Raw genomic sequence first — 24,200 nt, forward strand, 5'->3', positions numbered from 1 at the left:
AGTATTTTACAAGTCTTGTGTAAATTGTGTATTTGTATTGCTAGAGCAATAATAGTGGTTGTCAGAGTTTTACATAATAGCATTCATTTATTTGCATGTAATTGGTAAAGGCTGAAATATAATTTCTTTATGCAACACACATGTGAATGTTAAAATATGAATTTGTATAAATGCAAATGCCACAATGGTGTTACTTATCCCATAAATGTTCCTGAGCTGGTTTAACCACTGAAATATTTAAATGGCATTGAGGCAAATGCAGACATATTATACCGTTAAGATATCAGGACAGTTTTATCCACAGGGAAATTAGTGTTTATTATCTAACTGGGGTCATAGAAATATATAAAACTGTGCCCTCTTATGGCTAGGATTAAAGTAAAAAAACGAATAAACAAACAAACAAACAAAATAACATGTTAAGGGTGTTTAAGAAATAAAACAACAATGTAAGCTAATTTTTAAAGTTTTCAAGTTAAGGTACTAGTAATAGAAACTGAGTTTATTTCAGACTTTTATAGCTTCATCTAGCATCTATCGTAGGAAATCGCTAATGAGAAATGGAAAAGAAATGTTTGATAAGCTAAAAATAAGGGGAAAGGCTTAAGCTGAATTTTGAAATTTTGCGTAAATCTATTTGAGATTCACTGTTAACATTACAGTGACTCAAAGGGTTACTTCACCGATAGTAAAGAATTCATATTGTTTTATCCCTGGACTGTCCAATTTCAAACAGTGCTTTCAACATTCTTGCATAAATGCGATGTAAATTTCCGGCACTTTGTTCTACTGTTTTACTTGAGTCTCACTGCCCTCATAGTATGCAGATGTTTTTAATGAAAAGCTCTAAATTACACTAGCGTATAAAATACAATGCCAGACACAGAAACTGTAAGCGCCTTGTGTTATACAACATTTAGTTATTTACCTGACAGAGCTGATGGAGAGAAAACAAAGTCAAACTGCATATATACATATATATACACATATAAATTATGGTTGCCAGAGAAATGAAAAACAAAGTGCTTAAGTTCCTCTGTATCTTCTGAATGTGTACAAGGTAACCTAAAATGCCAATGCTGAGTTTGTAGCATGTTTCTCCTATTCCAAAGTGGATTTACATTAAAATATGTGTTCTAGGACTTGGTGAAATCATTATCGAGTCCATTTACAAATACAAATTCACAGCAGATGTCGGTAAACCAATCAGTAAAAGAATATACTATGAATATACTAAAAATTATTGGAGTCCATCATTCTTGTTCACACACACAATGAAGCTTTTGGTAGTTCGGTTTTGTTCATCTTCTTTTGGAATTAAGCTGTATCCTTTTAGGCCTGTTTGGTTGAGTGGGTTGTCATTGTATGAGTAATCACTTTTGTTAATGTTCTGCTATTGACCTGGTGAATGCAAAGAGGGACGCTGTTCTTTGTGTAATTTGAAATGAATAGGCTGGCTGCAATAGCATTACTCATCGTCATCTGTAATATTAAAAAAAATGTCTGGAAATTTGGCTTGAGATAGTAAAAATGTATATATCATATTAAAGTTTAGAGCCTCATTACATATTTTCTAAAGAGCGCAACCAATCTGTGCGAGTGTGTGTGTGTGCTGCGTGGGGGTGGTGCGGGGTGAGGTTGATAAGCTGGTAGCTGTCTTTTTTGATAGATAGGTAGAACATGCAAATATAATTGAAATAACAAGAGAAAAAAAACCTTAATAATCATCACGTTTTCATGTATACATCTATATCTACAGAATGTGTGTGCTCGAAAAGGAGTAGGATGAAGTTTACACTTTTCCTGTTCCTACCCCCTTATTTCAAATTTCATTGCTTACAAATCCATATCCAGAATTCAACATTATTTGATCCATATATGTTTAACTATGTACAAGTCTAACACATTGAACATACTCAAATAAAACAATTTTCGGCACGTAAACCCAAACAACAACAAACTACATTTTTACATAAACTAATCATCCTGTGTTTAACACCCGCTTAATCTCTGAGCTTATTTTATATCTATGTGACAAACACCTTAATGAACACTTAAGCTTAGGTTACTCTGGCCTCGATCTATAAAAAATGAGGACACTATGAGACAACTCAGTCACTGAGAGGAAAACTTCCTATATTCATGCAATTTATTATTTTTGAACAATCGTGTGAATTTTTGTATTGATGTACTTTTCTTGATTTCATCTGTACAGGTGTTCCACACACTAACTGTAATGCTGTGATAGTTTACATTTAATTTGATATTATATTTAATTTGATGAAATTAATTTTAAATTAAATTTTCTTCTTTATTTAAGTAATAAACAGCATGCTTCTCCATCATGCCAAGTCAGACATTTATACATTTAAACCAAACCAAGACACAAATGCAAGACTGCAGCGCTCAATGTGATCATTCATTTTTAAGCTTGACTTTTGTTTATGTTTCAAAGGAAGTGGGACTAGTTTGTCCATATTTTGTAAATTTGATTGGTTTTTGGCCAACCTTTTCTAACAGAATTTGGTGGGGTGGGGAAAACATGCTTTACGGTTTCATAAACTGACAGAGCTGAAGACTGAAAGATTACAGCAAGTGAAAGAAAAACAGTGGTGAATTAAGCGGATTTCTCTCAGCTTCATGACGTGATTTACTTTGTTGAAGATAATCTGTGTTTTTTTTTTCCTTAGGCCGCTGTTTTTTAAAACATTTAATAGTTGAACAAAAGAGAATTCACACACCATTGCCTGAGTTGATGATTTAACACTTTGGATGCCTTCCTATTTAACACAAATACAATAAATACAAATACAAGGGTAATAAAATAAATGTTTGCTACTGTTAGATACTGTATCTGACATACAGAAAATTTAGCAAATAAATAGTTTGGTCTTTTTTGGTCATAACCAAATAAGATGAATAACAAATAAAGAGCTCTTTTATTTTTATTGCTGTTTTTTTGGGGGGTTTCACATATTTTTTATTACTTATTTCAAAGTTAAATATAAATCAGTATCTTTTCAAGTGGTCATAGGACCGTGTTTAAATCTGTCATTTGCTTGAGGAAAAAGGATTCTAAAATCTATCATATTTGAAACCAGCTTAATGAAGGGGACTAATTGATCAAAACAATATCATAATTATAATCACGGCGTTGATCTGGGCTCATTACCCATTCTAGATGCAGAAATTTTGTTCAATTTAGTGGATGCTGACAGAGCCACGCTTTCCCTTTCCAGACTGCTAATTTCTTGGTGCCACGTGTACATCATTTGTCTTGGACCAAAATCTATTCTGAATAGAAGGCTTTCATTAAGTCATCCAATAATGAGCCTGTTTGTCAAGTACAAATGCCACGAGTGCTGAGGGCAGTCATTCAAGGGCACATTTTCCATGCATTGTCAATTGTGTTGCTGTGTTCACCCAATATTAAAGGAAGAAAATCCAATAACCGTTTCCCTGTAGAATATTGCATCAAATTTTAAAAAATAGCATGATATTAAAATTGTTGTGTATGTGTAGCTAAAATTGTATGAAGTGAATGCAGTTTACAGTGTATCCAGTATGTATTTGTGGCTTTTTTGTGTTTATTCTTACTTATTTCTACATTTTCTTTTCGTGTTGCTAATGCATCTCTTTTCTTGCCTTTGTTAAAGCCACAATATACATATTTAATTGACCCCTCAGGTCTGCTCACATGTAAACAGTCAATTCACACTGTGATGGGGTTTTACCCTGTCTGATCAATTCGCCAATCCCAGCAGGGCTTGTCTGTCAGCAGGTTATCTTGTAACAGTGATAACACAGCTCTGATTTTCTTTTTCTGTAATGGAAAGGTGAAGAACTAATTAGCTCATTGGGCTGTTAAATTTCTGCAAGAAAAGGTGTTAAAGACAGATCCTGCTGATGGAAGCCATGTAAGTGTTCAAACCACATGCTGCACAAGGACAAAAAGACCATGGAGTCAGTAATTAAGAAATAGCTTGAAGTAATTTCTCAAAAAATTTTAACTGTTAGAATATTCCTCTTTCACTTAATCTCCTCTTTTTGTCCTGAATATTAAGTATGTAATTCCTTTTACAACTGATTTGGAACTACATCAGTGTCTTTGTCCTCTTTTGCTTTTGCTGTAAAATGATCAGCCACAACATTAAAATCGCTTTCAGGTGAAGTGAATATCACTGATTATCTCATTACAATGTCATCTGTCAAGGTGTAGAATATATTAGAAAGCAATCTGATATATTTAAAGCATGGAAATAAGAAAGTATCAGGATCTAAGTGACAATGTCGGACTTGTGATGGTTAGACAAGTCATAGCAACTCTAAAACAGCCGCAATTTTACAGCGGTAGAGCCCGAAAAGGTACTCTATATGTGCCCAAGGCTAACTCATTTGCAGGAGGAGCCAAGAGTCGGTCTGATGAATAACCCACAATGTGCCCTAGGTGTGTTTTTCATTTATCAGGAGAAGAGGACAAAATGCACTATGACTTCTATCTGGTATATGACCTTTCTAAATATTATTCCAGACCATCTATACCCCTTCGTGAAAAGACTAATCTCTGATCACACTGGCCTTTTCAAGACCAGTTTAAGAAACATGTCAGATAATTTAAGGTGTTGACATGGCCTCTAAATTCAGTTCTCAGGTTTTCGAAAAGAAGGTCAGAACTACGGACACCCCACCTCATGATTTAAAGTACTTAAAGGAGCTGCTGCTAACATCTGGTACCTGATAAAATACAAAAGCTCTATAAGTATTCTGGAACGCAAACAGGTTTGTTTGCATGAATGAGGCGACTTACAGAATATTAGGCAGATGCTTTTAGCATTGTAGCTGATCCATGTATACAACCACTGGTGTAGAAACTGATGAAGAACCTTGTTTCCCAACCATCACACTAACCACACCCCTGGGCAGGTGAATGCATATCTGACATATTACATTGAGTCTGTGCAACAGTCTCTACTGCATCATGAGCCAATGTAATATATTATGCCTCTTAAACACAGGGGAGACAGCAAGTAGAGACGTGATGTGCATGCAGCTGAAGTTTGCAACAGAGAATGTCCTGAATTATTTAATACCAAACAAGGTTTGGGTGAGCACAGAGGATAACAGTTCATTTAGGTAATGCATGGTGAAAGCACTGTCAAATTTTCCCCAGATACATTCTTAACACTTCCAAAGGAAGAGAAATATACTGTAAAACCACATTGTGTACTCTTACGAAATATTGCCCGAAGCATTAATTGTAATGAGTTAGAAGTCCTGAAACGGCCTAGTTTTAGAATAACAAGGTGTTATTTTTCTTCTATATTTAAATGTAATAATACAGAATCTTGAACTCTTCCATGACAAAAAGTTGAACTTATTAGTGAAGTTTTAATATATTTGCAATAATTCTACTTTTATTTTGGAAATGGACTACAGAGCAATAGTAGTGGTGAATCTCTCATATGTGCTTAAGCCTTAAAAATCAATTTAGTACCATCCCTACACCATATATGTCCAGCTGGACATCACTAACTAAAATAAATGATATTTTGTGTCTCAGGCTTAGCTGGCTCAGCTAGCCATGCTTTGCACCGTAAATAAACCGCAAGGTGCAATACATCTCAGACCAAGATGTATTTCCTGCATGTACAGCACAATCCTAATCTATCTTCATACTCAATCATAATATGAGCACTGTGGAGTTCTTTTATAGTACCGTATAAAAGAGAGTGAAATAAGTGAGAGTGCTTAGTGTATGTGTCTGTATTAGTGGTGTGCCTGTTGGTTTTTGAGTGACAGCGGGCGCCATTGCCCGCTGGAGATGTTGCTTTATGTGTTTTTTGCATCTCTGCCTTTCATATGGAAGTGCAGTTCTACCCAGTGTGTGTGCAGTGTTGTCTCAGCTTAATGTGTGCTCCCAGTGTTACCACATCTTCAGCCCATTCTGTAAAACACCGGGGGCTGCACAAAGTCATTTTCTGATGCTTATGGTACAAATTTGCAAGCGTGAGCATATTGTATTGCTTCATGAGATAGAAGTCAACCCGCATTTTCCAAGTGTCAGTAAAATAATTCAACTCATTAGGCTACCAACTCTTATCAGTTGTTTATGGGATCACAAGAACTAGAACTTTATTGGCGGGTGATTCCCTCAGGCACTCCCTGCCTTTTTATCAGGGTCTGTATCTCTGTATCTTGTGTTAAGATTACTGTCATCAAGGAGCCCTTTCTCATCTCCATCCACACTAGTTATCACTGTCCCTATTAACACAGAGCACCAGTGAAAGAAGCCAGCAGCCTCTAAGTGATCTTATCAAGGTCATCCCCTGGATAGCGCTGAGGAAAATAAAACAGATAAGAGATCTTCCATAACTTAATTAGCTTTTTATCACACAATGCAATTACAAAATTGTCAAGCAGCTGGTATAAGAGGCTGGGAACACTTTGAAGGAACTAACAATAACAAAGTGGTCAATGCCACTGGGAGAGCAATGGCCCTTTTCGTCTCCTCAGCTAAAGGCTGTAACTCAGTACAGAGGGTAAATCAGATGGAGCAATGTGGTTTATTTAGCATCCATTGAGTAATGGTAGCCCAATGCAGAACATACCATTCTGAGGCCAGAGCACCCACTGAGATGCTGATAAGAGAGATTAATGGTGTTGTCTGAGTGGCTGGCACACGATCAGTGCTTGAGCAACCCAAATCTGACTGCTATCTAAAGCATCTGTATCCCTGCGAAGCATTGAGCTGGATGAGGCAAAAGGACAAGATGTCACATGAATAAATAAAGCGACAAGACTAGGGGGAAAAACAGCCCATTGCCTGTACATTCTGGTCAATGCACAAAAACTGCATTAAGGCAACACATGAGCAAGTGACAGCGAGATGGAGAGAAGGGAAAAGGAATAGGTATAAATGTATAAATAAATCAAAAGGTTAAGCAGAGAAAACAGAGAGTTTGAATTGCAGTCACACTGAATATGGAAATCTTTTTGTAAGTGTGCTCAAAATTTGCATGGAAATTGCATTTTGGTCCCTTGCTCTTTTGTGTGTGTTTCTGTGTGTATATGGCAGGCAGGGTGGAGGTCTATTATCCCTTTTGTAATCTCACCACTGCAAAGAATCACACACTATGTTCTGGATGTGATCAGCTTTTTCTCACACAGAAGTTATAGTTGGAAGTTATACCAAGTGCATTCATTTCATTCGCAAAAGTATGATCAAATTCTTTTGTTTGCAGAGAAAAAAGTGTCTTGGTGGTCTTATATGTCATGTCCGGTTACACTGCAAGAGCTAAAATTGACTTTTAAAGAAATATGGAATAAAATATACATCGCTTTTTTGGTAGTTACGTTTGCACAAATGCTATAAAGTATCTTTTTAAGTTTAAGTGGCTGAGTTGGGGGTGGGACTCTCAGCACTGCTGGTCCTTGTTTCATCCCACTGTCTTTCTTTGGTGGTGGCAAATGTCTATGAAATACTGTTATTTTTCACACTGCATAAAACTTGCAATTTCCTTGTGGCTAAAAGCAAACACTGAGCACTGGGAAGAGATGACATGAAAGCCATTTTCTTTCCCAGCAACAATCAGTTTGAAAATGTCAACTAAACTTATAAGATTTCATTACTGGACTGCAATTACGATACTCTGCATAAACAGCGTCCTAAAATAATCCTACACAGAATGTTTCAGTGTATTACGGTAACATTAGTTTTTATTTGTTTATTTATTTACTGTTTCTTCATCCATCCATCTATTCTCTTCTATGCTTTTCAGGGTCACAGGTTGCTGGAGCTTATCCCTGCTCTCATAGGGCAAGAGGCGGGATACACCCTGGACATGTCGCCAGTCTGTCATAGGGATAACACATAGAGACAGACAACCATTTGCAATCTCATTCACACCTGTGGGCAATTTAGAATTATCAATTAACCTAACCCCAATAACTGTTTCTCCTAGTCTTTAATTATGCATATACTATTATTTAGATTTAACTGTATAAAACCATTAACATTATCTGAAAATCTATTCCTAACAAATGCTTAGCCTGCCATGTAGGGCTGTTCAATATAACGATATATATTGGATGACGATATAAAAACGTCTATCGTTTCATTTTACGCTATCGTTTGTTTCGTGGTGTCGCAAAATAAACTGTTTACGGCAATATTTTTTCATTGTTTTGATGGTGACTGTAGTGGTTATATTAATTTCTTAAAGTTCTCTCTTTCTCTTATATTTAATATAACCACACTAAGGACAGACAAGCGCCTGTTTTTATGTGTTGTCGTTAGCAACAACGATGGTAAAACCAACGCGTGTCCGCTTGTTTATTTTCCACATAAACCTTTCACAATAAAGCTCAGGATCCTGTTGAGACTTTTCAAAATAAACTGAATCACATGAAAGAGTATGCAGAGTATTGACGGATGAGAAGCAAAAAAAGAGTTGTCAGGTGCTAAAAAATAAACCTTAGACTCAAATGTTAGAACAGGCTGTTCCCTGCAGCACGCAGTGTAATAAATACTCACAAAGAAAACGGCGGCCGTTACAACTTATGTCTATAAATGTATAGTTTCATGTATCGGTTAAAACACTGGACTCCAGCTACATTACGCCCAGCTGGAAACACTTCATGCAAGTCGAGCTGCCCGAGATTCACAGAATTTACAGAAAATGTTACATTTTTGTGATTTATATCGTTATCGGGACGATAGATGTTTTATATCGGGATATGAGATTTTGGTCATATCGCGAAGCCCTACTGCCATGTATACCTTTTATACTCTGGCAAGTGAACAGACCAACAGGTTGACTGGTACCCAGTGGACTATGCATGTTAAAACATTACATCATTGTGAAACAGTTTCAGGGAACACATACTCACCATAAATAGTTTTTAGCATGTTGTGACCATGTTAAGAGAAATAATATAAAGTAACATATTACTAACACTTCAAATTGTATTTTAATTGTAAATTAAATTTAGACAATAAGCTAGACCAGCGGTCCCCAACCTTTTTGGCGCCACGGACCGGTTTATTTTCACGGACCGGCCTTTAAGGTGTCGCGGATAAATACAACAAAATAAAACTAGTACCGGTATCGAAAAAAAGAAGATTTATTCATAACACACGTGAAAAGACCCAGGAAAACAGAGTTAACGATAAAAACGATAACAAAATAACGCTGAAAACCGATAAAAACCCTGAAAACCATACCCCACAAAAGACCTGAGCCTCAACTCTCGCGGCCCAGTACCAAACGACTCACGGACCGGTACACAGCAAAATCTCCAGTGTTAAATTAACACTAGAGAGTGTCTATATGGGTCCACTCCCTCTGAGTGTTAAATACAACACTGTTGAGTGTTAAATTAACACTTTTGACAGTGTTATATGTTTAAAAGTAACCTAGTCAGTTTTGAAGATTAACAAAGACTAACACTGAGCAGTGCTGATTTTCTAACACTGGAAAATAACTCAAAATGTTAGAAATATTCCAGTATTTAAAAAAATACTTAATTTAAAAAAATAGTTGTGGATGATTACTATACCTTTCTAATGTTGTTGTCCCTGCCTCTCTTTCTCTCTCTCTGGCTCTGTTCCTGTGCTACTGAGTGTAACTACCGCCCCTCCCCCCTCTGCCCAGCGTAAAGCACAAGGCTCGCGTGCAGAGTGAAGCGGAAAAAAGTGCGAGAGAGAGGCTGAGAGAAAGGAAAAAAAAAACAACAACCACGTGACGGCTCGCGATAAGGAGCCGGCTCGCGTCGTTCACGTCAAAGATCCGGCTCCAAGAGCCATTTCGTTCGCGAACGACCCATCACTACTTTCATGGGATTTTATTAGATGTTGTATAGCAACACTTTTAATTTGAAAGAATAAAAATCTACAAATGTCTCACACAAAAATGCACATACCAAAGACTGTAAAGCCTTTTTTTCCACCTACTCGGCTTGACTACACTCAACTCAACTATTTGGTTTTGGTCGTTTTCTATTACAGTTGAGTACCATCTCAGTGCGCTTTAGGTCGTTATAGTAACATGGCTGAAGGTCCGAGGACATCATTTGTATGTGACACCAAAAACACAACAATGGAGGAATTCGAAGGAGACAGTACTGTATACCTGCTGCTTCTTCGCTGGGCCATAGTGTTGGTTTTTGTGCAGCCATTTCCATTGTTAAGGAGTTGCTGTCATGACTCATTAAGTGATGCTGTTGGTGTCACATTTTCGAGTCGATTCAGATCACTTGGAACCTTGAAAAAACTAAAAACCGAGTAAAGTCAAGGCAAGCCGAGCCCAGTAGGTATTAGTGGAAAATGACTATAAAAAGTTTGGGCTTTCAGAGAACACATAAAAAACAAGAGTAGCCCAACTTCAGAGCTTGGAGAATGGAAGGGCTTCATGATAGAAAGAGAAAGAGGGGGAAAATATTTTAGCACCAATTTAAGCGCATCCTACACAATGATTTTGGACATGATGAAAGTTGTTTCTGATGTATTGTTACATTTCTATGCAGCTTTGGTGATTTATTACAAATTTATTACAGATTTCTTGTTGCATATTTTCTAACTTGGACATCCGGCTTTTGTTTCTTTTCATGCGTCCTATCATGTAGCTGTCTATTCTCTTTGAAGTTAGATGTTTAAACCTTTACACTTTTTAAAAAATGTGTTACCATATCAGTTCCCTAATACTCTGCATGGGGTGCATGGTGGAAATAATCTTTTTTCCTGTCCTAAAACAACATTAGAGCCATGCTAAATTTGTCATTAAACAGTAGCATACACAAAAATATGACATTTTTAATTTTCAGATGCATATGATGCTAACTGTCTGAGTCAAAATGAAAACGGAACACACAGAAACCAAATGGAAGACTGTGAAATGGCCTGTAGTTTTTGTTTTGTCTTTAAAAAGAGACAGGATAAGAAAAAGGTAGCTTTGAAAATCTCTAAAACATGATCTCATCAAGTCATCAAAAATTGTGTTACACACAGTGTTGCATGTCATAGTTTAAAAAGCAAACTGGTCATTGTGCAGCTGGACACAATTACATTGAACCCCTACTTAAAGTTATTTCAGCTTATGTGGCCAACACCAGCTAAGGTTGCAGGTAAACCTTTTTTCCAATGGATAAGATCTGTGCTGGATCAAGGATGGCCCTGTTTTGTTTAAATAAAAATTGCTTGCTTAATACACTTGACCCAGTGAATGACTTCATTGTTTCCAACGGTGTTTAAATTATTTCTGCCATGTTTTAAGCATACAATGAATGGTAGCCAAATCTGTACCATATTTATCCATCTCTTCCATGCTCTGTGCATCCATTGAGAGGCACTGATTACCCTGATGCATTATTCATAGTCAGTGGGTCTTGGTTGACTGTGTAAAGAAATAGGGTATAATTTAAAGGGCGGGGAACAGAGGCTTGGCCTGTCTTGGAGTGCAGCCTAAGGAGCACGTTGAGATGAAACCACCCTTTTTGTAATCTGCCTGGCATTTATCAACAGGATTGCTCTAATGGGGATGTCATTGGAGGAGGAGAGGAACCGTCTCACTGGGCTTCAGAAGAGGACCCATGATGGAGATGGAGAGCCGTGTAAAGATTAGCCATATCTCCAAATGAGACCGCCAGTCATATTAGAAAAGGGAAATTGTGTTTCTTAATCTGTGTCCTATTTATCATATTACAATAATGGCTACATCCAGGCCACAGAGTATAGTGGGGTGTTGGCCCCACTTACTAACTGATATAGGATCAGTCATCACGTTTCCAATCGCTCACAGTTGGCACACCACTGGTAAGTGCAGGGTAATGATGTCAACAAATTGATTTGTGCTTGTAGTGTGAGCACAATAAACACTAATTGGTTATAAAAGGTTTTGTGAGCATTTCTACGTGCTGATAATGGGGTACTGCAGTGACCTCTAAACCAGGATGTTTTTACTGGTTTTCATTCAAACAGAATTTAAAGGCTCAATTCTGCAGGCTTTTTGGATTATGGTGACAGCTATTAATATATTGTCCCTATTTCTACTCCTCACCATGTATATTTAAGTGTTAGAATTTGTCACTTGTCCATTTACTGTTGTCTTTGTACTACCTAGGCCTTTACTCATGAAAAGTACTGTATGTATTAGGCTACAGTTCTACATACCAACACACATTCACATCCTAATGAAGACACTTACACAGTCTCTCTTTTCATTTGTACATATGAACACAAAGCAAAGATGAAAACCAGCCAAAGCGATTGCTACAGTGGTTGTACTAAATCTATTGAATCTATTGAATAATAGAATTCAATTTTTTCTGCCTATGCTGTTTTTTTTTTTAAAAACTTTAAAAAAAACAAAAGACATAATAATAACACAAATGATTATTGTTATTAATACTAATAACACAATGAGTATTCAGTTTAATGATGTGTTTTCAGTTTTGTAGCACATTCAGGCCTTCACTGCTTATATGCACAATCTTAGCCAGTTTTACATCTGTTTGTAGAAAATAATTAGATAAGAAAATATTAGTGAAACACAGATTTGTTCATTTAATGTTTATTTGCACATGTGGACTTCCAAAAATCTTCTGTGTAAGAAGTTATCATTTACATTATATAGTTATAACATATTATTATTAGATTTGCATCAAAACCTCCAAACAAGTTTCCTTCCCCATCATATCATGTAGTACAGTACAGTATAAGGGAACTGCTGCCAGACAGCAGCTTGTCAGTGATTAGTCTGGGAACCGGTCTAGCCAGTGATGTCTAGGCCAAGAAATCTGTGTTGTTTATGAATAAAACCATCATTGGACAATAGCTGATGATTTCCAATGCATTTCAGCGAATGCAGTCCCTGTCTTTTTTTTTCTCCACATAGGCTATTTAACTCTATGCAACCAAATCCTATAAAACGTTATATGTCAGTAGCACCACAAAGCTCCTCATATGCACACATGACATGGGCATATCTTGCCTCTCAGTCAAGGCTTAGTTACAACTCTGGACTAATAGAAAATGCAACATCGTGAAATAACAGTGGCTATAGTTCACTATTGATTTTAAAGTGCTTATTACTTTGATGCTAGGCAATATTAATATGCATCTCTGATTTACTAACAATCAAGGGTTAAGCCATAATGTCTGAATAAAGAAGTCAGTGTTAATTTAATGTTATCATATACTTTTTGTATCTAACAATTTTATGTAGAAAACATTTTATCATTTATATGTTGTATGTGTTTTGCATTTATATTATTTTACTATTTAACAAATCCAAAACAGTAAAATCAGGTTAAATGTACCGGTAGCCCAACTTTGCAACTTTGATTTTTGCAGAATAAAGCTTTTTATGTTTTATTCCATGCATCCCACAGAGCTTACTTCCTCCATGTGGTGTTCTGTGAATTGCTATATAATATTTGTGACACTCGGTGAAGCACCCTGCTGTTGTCCTGCGTATGACCCCCGGTACCCATCTGTCACAGCATCTCACCTATCCATTCACTCCTCTGTTCCCCCTGGCTTCTTTGGATCACAGCCAACAGACTCAGATTGCTGTCTTTTACTCCAGTCATAAGGAAATCGAGACTTCAACAAAGGATGTTGCTCCAGTTCTTGTACCCCGGGGTCTAATTTAGGATAAAAGAGTGGTAAATGCCATTTACATATGTTTAATAAAGTATGAAAATATCTGGGGATTACATTACGTGTTTAGAATCACTGTGTGTTCGCCGAAGAACATCTGTAATTCAAGTTTACATGGTTCATTAATCAATTAGTATGTCAACATTGCTGGTTTTGTTTATTTTTTTGTTTTTTGCTAACAAATCCATATATTTATATATATCTTTTTTTTTGCATTCTCTCTAGTATATTAGTATATGGTGGAGGTTTTTTTTATTTATTTTCTTATTAAAAAACTTGGCAAACGGTAAAACAGATTTGTAGTGCTCAGCAGTATGAAACAGAGAAAGATTATGAAGTTATGTTGCGGTACAAAGCCTGACAATTGTTTCTCAGGTCAGCCAACCTGACCTAAGAATCAATTCCTTAACTACGCTTTTCTGCCACCTGAAGCATAGAAAATGGTATCTTAAGAAAGAAACACAGGCGTGTGATATAAACGCTTGCTCACAAAAAACCCAGCTGTTTGCTAAATCATCTGTTGAAGAAACTATAGTGCCAAAACTCATTTTAAATACCTTGTGTTAATGCCTCTCATATTTAATCGCTCACTGAACAGATGTTGGGTTCTTTAATTAGGTAACCTCTGAGTTTTGTTACCTCCCAGTAAGTGCTAATGCAATCTGCTTCACAAACCTGTAACTAGAATTGCTGAACATCCTATTTTCCACGTTGCTGAGCTGATTCTAATGATCACCTGATAATGGCCTATAACAGTAATAAGTTCTGAGGTGGTAAAGCCAGCAGTCAACAGGTTTAATCCAACCTGAAATGCTGAACTTTATTGTCTAACTTAAAACATATTAATCATATAGTCAGGAAACTTTACATTATTCAGCTGATGCTGTGAGATAAAGGTTTGATTTCTATTCCAATGAATTTTCTAAAGTTTAGGATACTAAATTAATTCAAAGTACCTAATTAGTGGACCAATAGTGACTATTGTCTCCTGAAGGGCCATAGCCAGAGGCAAATGTTTCAAAAGTTTTTGTTTTTTTTTCTTTTTACAAAACAACTTGAGGTAATAGCATTTCTCTAGCATTTTAAGTTTGGGCAAAGTAGCAGTGACAGCCCCTGTGGTCCGTGACATTGTTTGCAGGGTTTAATTAAGTCACAGCCACTCTTGATGGAGTTAGTTAAAGTCATGAGCTCCTGTTGACTTTGGAATGGTTGAGTAAAGCACATTCATGTTGTTGCTTTGATTGTTTGTAATCATTAAAGGATCCGGAGAAGTTAAAGGAAGGGTACAGTGGATCCAGTGTTATACCAAAAAGACAATAGCTATCTGTAGAAGGTCTGAATAAATCTGCTGGATTACTTAAGCTGTATCCCATCCTGAGTTATGGAAGTTCAACCTGCATAGTATTAAACCCAAACAGTGCATCAAAAGAGAAAATCACACTTAAGATAAGATTTGTGTAAAGAAAGCCATTAAAAAGTTGTAACATTTTAAAAGGTGTTTTTTTTTTCAATCCATCTCCTCAGTGAGCACACATTTCCTCAGGGCTTCTGTATTTCTGGCATTGGGACTGATCAAACAAGACATTACATTTAGTAATTTTGATGCATGGAAACTAATGAGATGATTACTGTGTATTAGATACAACTTTAATTCTTATTCCTTTTTTTAAAAAATTGGCAAATATGATACATTGAAAAGTCATGGGTGGTCATTACGAACTTATTTCTTCTACTGCTAATCTGTTTAAATACACACACACACACACACACACACACACACACACACACACACACACACACACACACACACACACACACACACACACACAAAGACGAAAGTAAATTCTGCACAGCAAATGGGAAATTGTCATAAAGCTTGTTAATTGTATGCAATTTTCAGTTTTTACTAATTTACATCTGTTTAACATTTTAAAAAATGCCGTGAACTGCCAAGCTAAAATGATCTATCATAGCAAGAAATTAACATGAAGCACACTGGTCCAAAATATTTACCTATCATTAAAAAAACTAAAACAAAAAACACATTAACCTCCTAGGACCTGGCGTCCACATATGTGGACGTCACATTTTGGGATGTCTAGACCAAAATACTTAATTTTTCTCTACAAGGGCCTGATATCCACTATGAGGGCATTATGCTGTCACTGTTCTATCAAAATTTAAAACCAGTGTCCTCATATGTGGATCTCATTTGTCTCAGAAACAAACATTCGATTAAAAAAAATCAGGTAATTCTTTGTTTTTATATTCATCAGGTCCCAATCAACCTAAATAGCAAAGAAAAATTTTAAATGCATGCCATGAAAGAGTTCAGGTCTTAGGAGGTTAAATTTAACAACCCCCAAAAATGTCATTTTATTATTATAAATTCATTTAATCGGATTAAAAAAAAAAAAAAGTAACTAAATAAGTCTTTAACATCCGTGTAATTATTGTATTTCATCCAATTCATTTTTGCTGAGAGCCAAAAGGAAATCAGAAGGCTCTGTGGGAGGAAGTCTTTGACACACATTCTCTCAGTAGGCTCCATTAAAGAATGTTCATGATTCATAGGCCCTAAATCAGTTTTAAAGTTTTAGGAAGCCCAGTGGCAGTCTCTTGATATTTCATATAATCAGATGACAGCAGTCTCTTCAGGACCACAGAATTGGGCAAACACGAAGTCTAAACCTGTGAGCCCTGTCTTAGAAGGCTGGTAAGCCACATGGAATCCTCTTACACAGCACCACAAACATACAAGAAGACTGCCACTTACCCATGCAGATTTGTCCCGATAATTTTAACGATGGCTACATCTACAGACACAAGAGTTTGGGCACTAACTTATTAATACTAAAAACACTTTTCTTAGGATTGACAACAAAAAAGATCTTTACCAAAAACATGATATAGAGAGGTTGGAATAAGTGTGTAATACCTAAAAAGAAAAATTCTGACTCAAGCTAAAAACAACTGAAACAACTTTATATCCTGAAATGTGACAGTGTATAGGGGTAAGATAAAACGTCAGAGTACAGTGGTGAGAATGAACACCATTCTGCTTTTCTCATCCTCTCCCAGTATCTCTCCATGCCGCGGTAAAGCTGAGGTCAGTTTGGCTTCATTTGCAGCACAAGCTCTTAATCCCTGGACTCTCCAGTGTAGAAAGGGACATGAGGAGCATATGGAGGGCCTCTGATCCTTATTAGTACACGGCACAGACTGCCAGAAAAATTCAGGTAATTTTAGAAACGAGGACTTCTTATAAGCCTTGGTAGTTTTATCATTATTTATCCTCCCATTATGACCAATCTGCAGAGGTGCAAATCCTCTACTTTCTTTTGTAAAAACCTCTTTTTGTGAACATTTTGTCAGATTTAAGGTTTAAATGGGAGATAAGAAATAAATATATGTTACATTTTTTTTCCTAATAATACAAAGTTAGCAATAAGCTGTGCAAATTTAACCAAATTGTTTTGATAATTCTTGTGTGTATGTCTTCTGCAGAAATGCCCTATTTTACACTCACTGCTCATTCATGTCTTAGAGCTGCCCACCAAGACCACAGTCTTTGACTGCAGGTCTCTAAATAGCTCCACTTAAGCCGTTGGGGTAAGAAAGAAAGGATTATTCATTCACTTTCAAAGCCACGATTTTAATGCTGGTGCAGATTTTTGACCCAGCAACCTCCCAATAACACATTTACTTCCATCCATTTCAGTTTGGTCCATGATTTGACTTTTTCGGGCATATAATGACATAGCTGTAAAAATCTGAAACAAGAGACTATCCAGCTTAGTGAGGCATTCTCCCAAATCACAAATTACTCCATCATCTGGAATAAATCCTTCCACTCTGTCTGAGTGAATAGTACGCAGTAGTCCAAACACCACTACTCTCTGTGCATACTGGCAGCATTGGATGTTTAGCTATTAACATTTGTCTCAAGCTGTCAGTGTTTGAAACGTAACTTCATTGCACTACTGCAAACAATGAAGATATGATTTACCATGCTGGATAAATACGCCGTGCCCCGTAACACAAAATCGCATCTTCATACAATAAGATCAAATCACATCAAATAAATTATGAACGTAATTAAAAAGTGTTCCCAACTAAAACTACTCCTAACTGATTAAACTTATAAATTATCAGCATCTCAGAATTGTATTTTAAAAACAAAACACTAAATATTAATTATCCAATATAGCATGTTTTAAGGCCCCAGATTTGTTTCTATACATAATTAAGTGGATTCATTCAGTGAGTCACACATCTTCTGGGTAGACATAAATCAAATGGCAGACCGTCCATTTATCAAACTGCCTATCAAAAAACACACTAAATGATAGCAACTACTCTAAAAGCACACTGAAAATGTAACAAATTTTTTGTAAATATATTCAATACACCTTCTGTTAAAAATGAATGGAGGTTAACCGTTCAGACAGAGTTTTATATCTTAGTATCTTAGTGTCATTTATGAATGACTTTCCATCTAGAGTCAGTATCAAGTTGAGATTAATTTGTTAAAGAATTTAACTGTTGCTAAGGTAGTGGCATTCCCATTAAACTAAGATGTATTCAATTCAATTCAGTTTTATTTATAAAGCGCCAAATCACAACAACAGTCAGCTCAAGGCGCTTTATATTGTAAGGTAAACCCTACAGTAATACATACAGAGAAATACCCAACAATCATATGACTCCCTATGAGCAAGCACTTTGGCGACAGTGGGAAGGAAAAACTCCTTCCCACTGCTAGTAATAAAATTCGTAATAATTTGAATATTTTTGTGTTCTGTTACCACCTAGGAGAAATATATGCCTCCTAAATGTTCCAATAATTAAAAATGTAGTTTTTGTGTAATGGTGAAAATGATGCTGTGAGACCAGTGACAGTGGTCAAAAAAAGCAAAGCTTCTAACCTAACAAATAAACACTGAGCTTAGTATCAACCTCTCTAAGGCAAAGGGCATCTGTTGATAAAGCTCTAGATGAATAACCTTTTTATAATATACTTATAGATATGCTTTACTTGATACATGTCTACACCATTATCACCTAAGGGTATTATTCCTGCTGTTGTCTTTTCTGTCTCATACACAGCAGTCAGCCACAGTATCCTCGTTGTGCTGCCAAAACAGCTCCAACTCATTAGTGCACGGACAAGGGTTTCTTGGGGTGTCATATGGTGAGTGGCCATAGAGTTTTGGCAGTGAATCATTTAGATGTTGTGGGTTGCAGGTTGAGGTCTCCATGGATCTGACTTGCTTATATGGGAATCTGTATTACCTATCATTAAATGGAGGGATGTTGCTGTCAAAAGGTGCTGATAGAATTGGGGTCTTGGTCTATAGGTCTACAGTAAGGTTAGGGTGTTATGCTGTGTAACATAATTAAGATAAATGCCAGGACCTGAGGTAACCCGGTGATCAGTGTCATATACATTATCTGTCAGTAGTTTTAGTATTGTGGCTGATCACAGAGTTGTTTGGGCGGTCGGTCATATAATTAATTAAATGTCAGTCAAATGTGTATAAATATAGTAATTAGTGTGCAGCGATCTTCACTCATAGTTAGACTGATGTCAGCAATACCAAATAGATCCTACCTGTCATAAGTGCCAATCTAAACTATAAACCTGCCCAATACAGGGCTGAAAATGCCTGAGATTGTCCTAATAAAGTTGATTTATGCTTAGAATAGGAAGAGTGCACCCAGGCTCTCATCATGCATCATCACTTAAATTGCTGCGACCCTAAAACCTTTTTGCCACAATCTCAGCTTTATTTTTGTTTATCAGTATTTTTTAACTTTACCATGAACAAGATGTTGCCTCATGCATTCATAATTTCTGCACCCTCAGAACTTTCTAATGGGGGCAATGTATTTTCCTGCTTTTTTTCTGTACTGTGATCATTTGCATAACTAATCTGGTATTTACATTCATCAATTGCTTCATTAATTAGGTCAGTGATCAAAGCAGAATTTCTCTATCACTCTGCAAGGGAGGGAAAAATGCATTTTGGTGGCTCTCTGCTCAGAGCTCTGCCCAGGAACAAAAAGAAATAAAAGCAGGGAGTTTGGGTTGAGATCTAACGCATAATTTCTTATGGAGAGCCTGCTGAGAGATACTGCACTCTTATGTAACTCAGCAACACCATTATGAAGACAGAGAAGGCAGAGAACCTCCATCTTTAGCCACTACCTCTGGTAAAACAGTCAGATCGCCCACGCCATCTACTGGTGGATAGGTGGAGAGATTTTTAACCACCACTAATGACCACCCAGGGGAAAGGACCAGGGGCAAAAGGAAAACTAACAGTCCTTTCAGGGACTGAATAGAAGGCATTTGAACACTGATGACATGTATGATCCCTTATCGACCAGTATCATTAGTCACAGCAGACAAATCCAGGTTCAGGGAACCACATTGCTGTTCTCCTTCTCTCCTGCCCCTTTGTCAGCAGTGATGTGTAATTTGTCTACCTTCTGCATTCATTGGCCCTTGCTCTTGACAAAGTATCATCTAAAAGACAGGTTTGTGTGTGCTGGGCATTTGTGGTGTCTTGCTTACACACAGTGTAACCACTGAGCAGCGCTGAGGTCCCTGCTCCACTTCTCCAATCGCTCATCTGCTGGCAACACTACATCATAATCTAAAAACACCAAGCACAAGACAGGAAAGGTACACAAATAGAAACTGCTGAACCATCTGTTTTATATGTGTGGAAAAAGGCAAGAATTATGAAATATGTGCAAAATTGAAAAAGGCGTGATCAATTTGATAGGCATGACTGCATTGAAAAATGAGTGTTGCCTTGCTTTAATTGCACATATTGAAGCTTTTGCGCTTCACTGAGTTAAATATCCTATTATTTCACGAGTTCACTCAGTCTTTAAAACCTGCTTAAAACAAACCTTCTGCAAGCAGAGAGACTGTAAATTGTTGTTAAAGAACTCAGTGAGTGACCTAAATGGCAACTGTAACCATATAGTAACCATGTGGTCTTCAAAGGTTAAAGGCCATTTATTATTTTAATTTCCCATCAGGTCATTTTGATTTAAGTAAAAGGTTCAGGTTTTCAGCAGGGTCGTACAGGTGCTGGGTGCATTTTGGACTGTGAACACTCTCACTGTCTCTACATGGGTTTCCTCCAGGTGCTCCAGTTTCCTCTTGCAGTTTAAAAAAAGTGCTTGTTAGGTAACTGGTGATTCAAACTGTAGGTATGGATGCAAGTGTGATGTGTTCTTCCTATGATTTGTTGATGGACTGCTAATCTGTTCTTGACCAATGGGATAGATTACAGCCCCCTACCTCTGTCTATCTTCATTTAAAAGTGAATCACCAAATTACCAACTTTCTCCTGTTTCGCTATCCTTCCTCTCTTTCTCCATTGTGACATCAATAACTGTTTTGCAGATGTACCTGTTACAGACAAATAAGGCATTAAAAGCTTTTATAGCCCCTCCTTTTTTTTTTACAACCCAATGAAAATGAGAATGACCTTCTCCATGGATATAAGCTTTATTTGCAAAAAAAACCTGGTTTCTTTGCAAACATCTTACTATATGAAAACTTTGAACCGGCAAGAGGGAATATGTATGTGTATCTATCTATCTATCTATCTATCTATCTATCTATCTATCTATCTATCTATCTATCTATCTATCTATCTGTCTGTCTGTCTGTCTGTCTGTCTGTGTGTGTGTGTGTGTGTGTGTGTGTGTGTGTGTATACACATATACACACACACATACATATATATGTATATATATATATATATATATATATGTGTGTGTGTGTGTGCGTGTATGCATGTATGTATGTGTGTGTGTGTGTGTGTGTGTGTGTGTGTGTGTGTGTGTGTGTGTCACATTCACCCATTATTGCAATATCTTTTAGCAACAACAGCCATAACTAATCTAAGATGAAATGAGATGGAGCCATGTGCAAGAAGCTTATTAAAATGGAGAGGGACAATGGTGTATATTCAACCACATTTTAGAAAAAGTACAAAAACTAAAAATACTGATACAACTAATGGTTTCTTACCAAATCTAAAGGAGGTCCCTGGTGTTTTGAGGTACTGCAGAAAAATTCAGACTTAAAAGTGAGTAATAGCAAATCACAGATCAGGCAGCTTTGCCCGTCACCATGGATTTAGCGATGGCTCTGTCCTAACAGTAGGTTACAGCCTCCAATTCTCTGTTGAGCTGCTGAACTGTAATTGCTTACAGTTGCTCTTATCAAACTCCTGCCAGTTTCATGACGTGCTTCTTTTCGTTGCCCTACTGCAACCCCTGGAAACCTCCTTGGAGTAAACAGAAGTCGCGCAAACAGTGCAATCTTTTGTATTTTCTCACCATGGAAAAAAATTTGCAACGAAGTGAATTGTCACATCTTGCATTCATCAAAGGAATATTGACCACTGAGCACCTGCAGTGATTCAACAGAAGGCTAGATGCCTTGTTTAAAGACAGCTCAGCAGGAGAAAGCATTAGCTGTTATGTTACGTGATGCTTTGTGGGACAACCGTTGCACTAAGGCTAATGAGGGACTGAGAAAACTCTGTTTGCCATTTATGGTGTTATGTAACTTCGAAGATTATTCTGTGAAACAAAGAGGAGTTTTAAAAGATTTTGCTTTCATGGAAATGTAACTTCTTGCTTATTACTACCCATTTTGTTTTGTGTTCCAGTGACAGGAGCTTTTATCGTTGGATGAAGCGAGTCTGCTTAATTCTCTCTCTCTACTGTGAATTGGTTATGACGTCTGGTGCAAGTATGTTAAAACACTTAAACAGAGACAGCACTATCATTCTTAATGACAGTGAATTCTCATTGGAACGTTGTAGGCAAAGAATTAGTGATTTTGGCGTCTTGTATTTGAAAGCATTTTAATCTTATAATACAGTTTTTAGACAGAATTGCAGGATGTGTGTGTAATGTAAATAAATATTGTGGATCATATGTATGAAGGGATTAATACACAAGGAATACAGGAAGACAGAAAAGGTGACGCATAAGAGCGAGAGAGCAATAAGCAGAAATGGAAGTGTGTTTTGGGGGGCGTGCAAGACTGTGGATGACAACGATGCACCTCACTCTAATAAGTAAACACATCACAACCCCATGTGATTTATTGCAGGGCCAGGGTGACATTTTCAGCTGCAGGACAAGAAGCCAGAGTCCTGTTTATTTTTTTATTTATTTTTTCACATTTTTTTGTGTAATACAGAGGACAAATCCTGCATTTTTATGCCCCCATTCCCCTAGTGAAGAAAGGGCCATCTGCTTATCTCTCAAGAAGAGGAGAATCCAGCCGCTTGGGCAGGAAAAAGGTAAATGGTAAAGCATTGGAAAACAAGGGTGGGAGGTTGCACCTTGATAAAGACGGAAGAAGTGCACCATGACAAGAATAATAAGCCATTCCTGTCATTTGTTTCTTGGTAAATATAAGTATTCTTGCTGCCTACAAAGTATCTTGATTTTGCCCAACTATAGCATATAAGTGGACTCATCAAAGCTATGGGCACATTTTGAATTGAAGTCCTGTCCCTGCTCATAGCCTATAAAAACATTTATCATTGTGACTATCTTTGGCTTTAAAATTCACATTTCAAAACATCAAAGATCTAAAATCACAGGAGCGGTTCATGTTAACAAAGAATACATTTAAAACTGAAACTGCTTTGTATTTGAGATCTGGACTCAAAATGGTTAACACGAGAGGAAAGGTCTGGCAAAGCAAATCCCAAGTCAGCATTCCAGGGCTATTATGCCTGCCAAGGGAAGCTCATACACAATAAAACTTTAGCCATAAAGGTGTTGAGAGGTGCTAAAGTAGCACACCATCTCCATGCTGAGGTGTTTACATACAGTAGTAAACTGTAAACTACATTTAGTAGCTAACACATAAAATCAGAAGGTTCAACGCCACTAAAAATCCTCACTGTGTACTGTCACTCTCACCTCCAGCGGAACCACATTAAAGCAGCATACTATAACCCTATTTCAGCTATGTGCTTATCTTTCATCGACAAAAGAAACGTGAGCTTATTGTCCATAAATATGCGCTGCAATTTATAATATATATATCGACTGGCAAGGTTTTAAAGTGAGAAGAATGTTGTTGTTCTATCAGTTACTTCTGATTATTTTCATGATAACAAAGCGGATTTTCCTATCGTTGACTACAGATGACATAAATAGGATAAACAAATTCTCAACAGGATTATAAGACGATTAAGGTAACTGTAATTCTTTTTTTAAAATTTAATCATTTAAGCATTTAAAAATGCTTGAATTCGATGTTATAAAGAATATTACTCTGTCTGAGGAAATTGTAAAAGGGTTAATGGGGTCCTGGCATGAATTTGCCCATAAGGAGACCCACAAGGGGGCAGTCATTTGTTGATGTCCTTTTTAGTTTAGATGAGGTTGCAAGGAAAAGTTGATGCTGAGGTATGTTTGACCCTACCACTAATCGGTAGAAACAGGAAACGATCATTGGACATTGATCATGAGAGCAGCCAGG

General features: G+C 36.9%; 1 protein-coding gene across 6 annotated transcripts in view; it reads left to right on the forward strand.

Moving 5' to 3' along the window:
* Positions 1–24,200, forward strand: part of loxl1 (lysyl oxidase-like 1) — a 301,527-nt gene that overhangs the window by 249,363 nt on the left and 27,964 nt on the right. The gene's annotated exons all lie outside the window — the stretch shown is intronic.

The sequence above is a fragment of the Aulonocara stuartgranti genome (assembly GCF_965226115.1).
Source record: "Aulonocara stuartgranti genome assembly, chromosome: 1".
Classification (NCBI taxonomy): Eukaryota; Metazoa; Chordata; class Actinopteri; order Cichliformes; family Cichlidae; genus Aulonocara; species Aulonocara stuartgranti.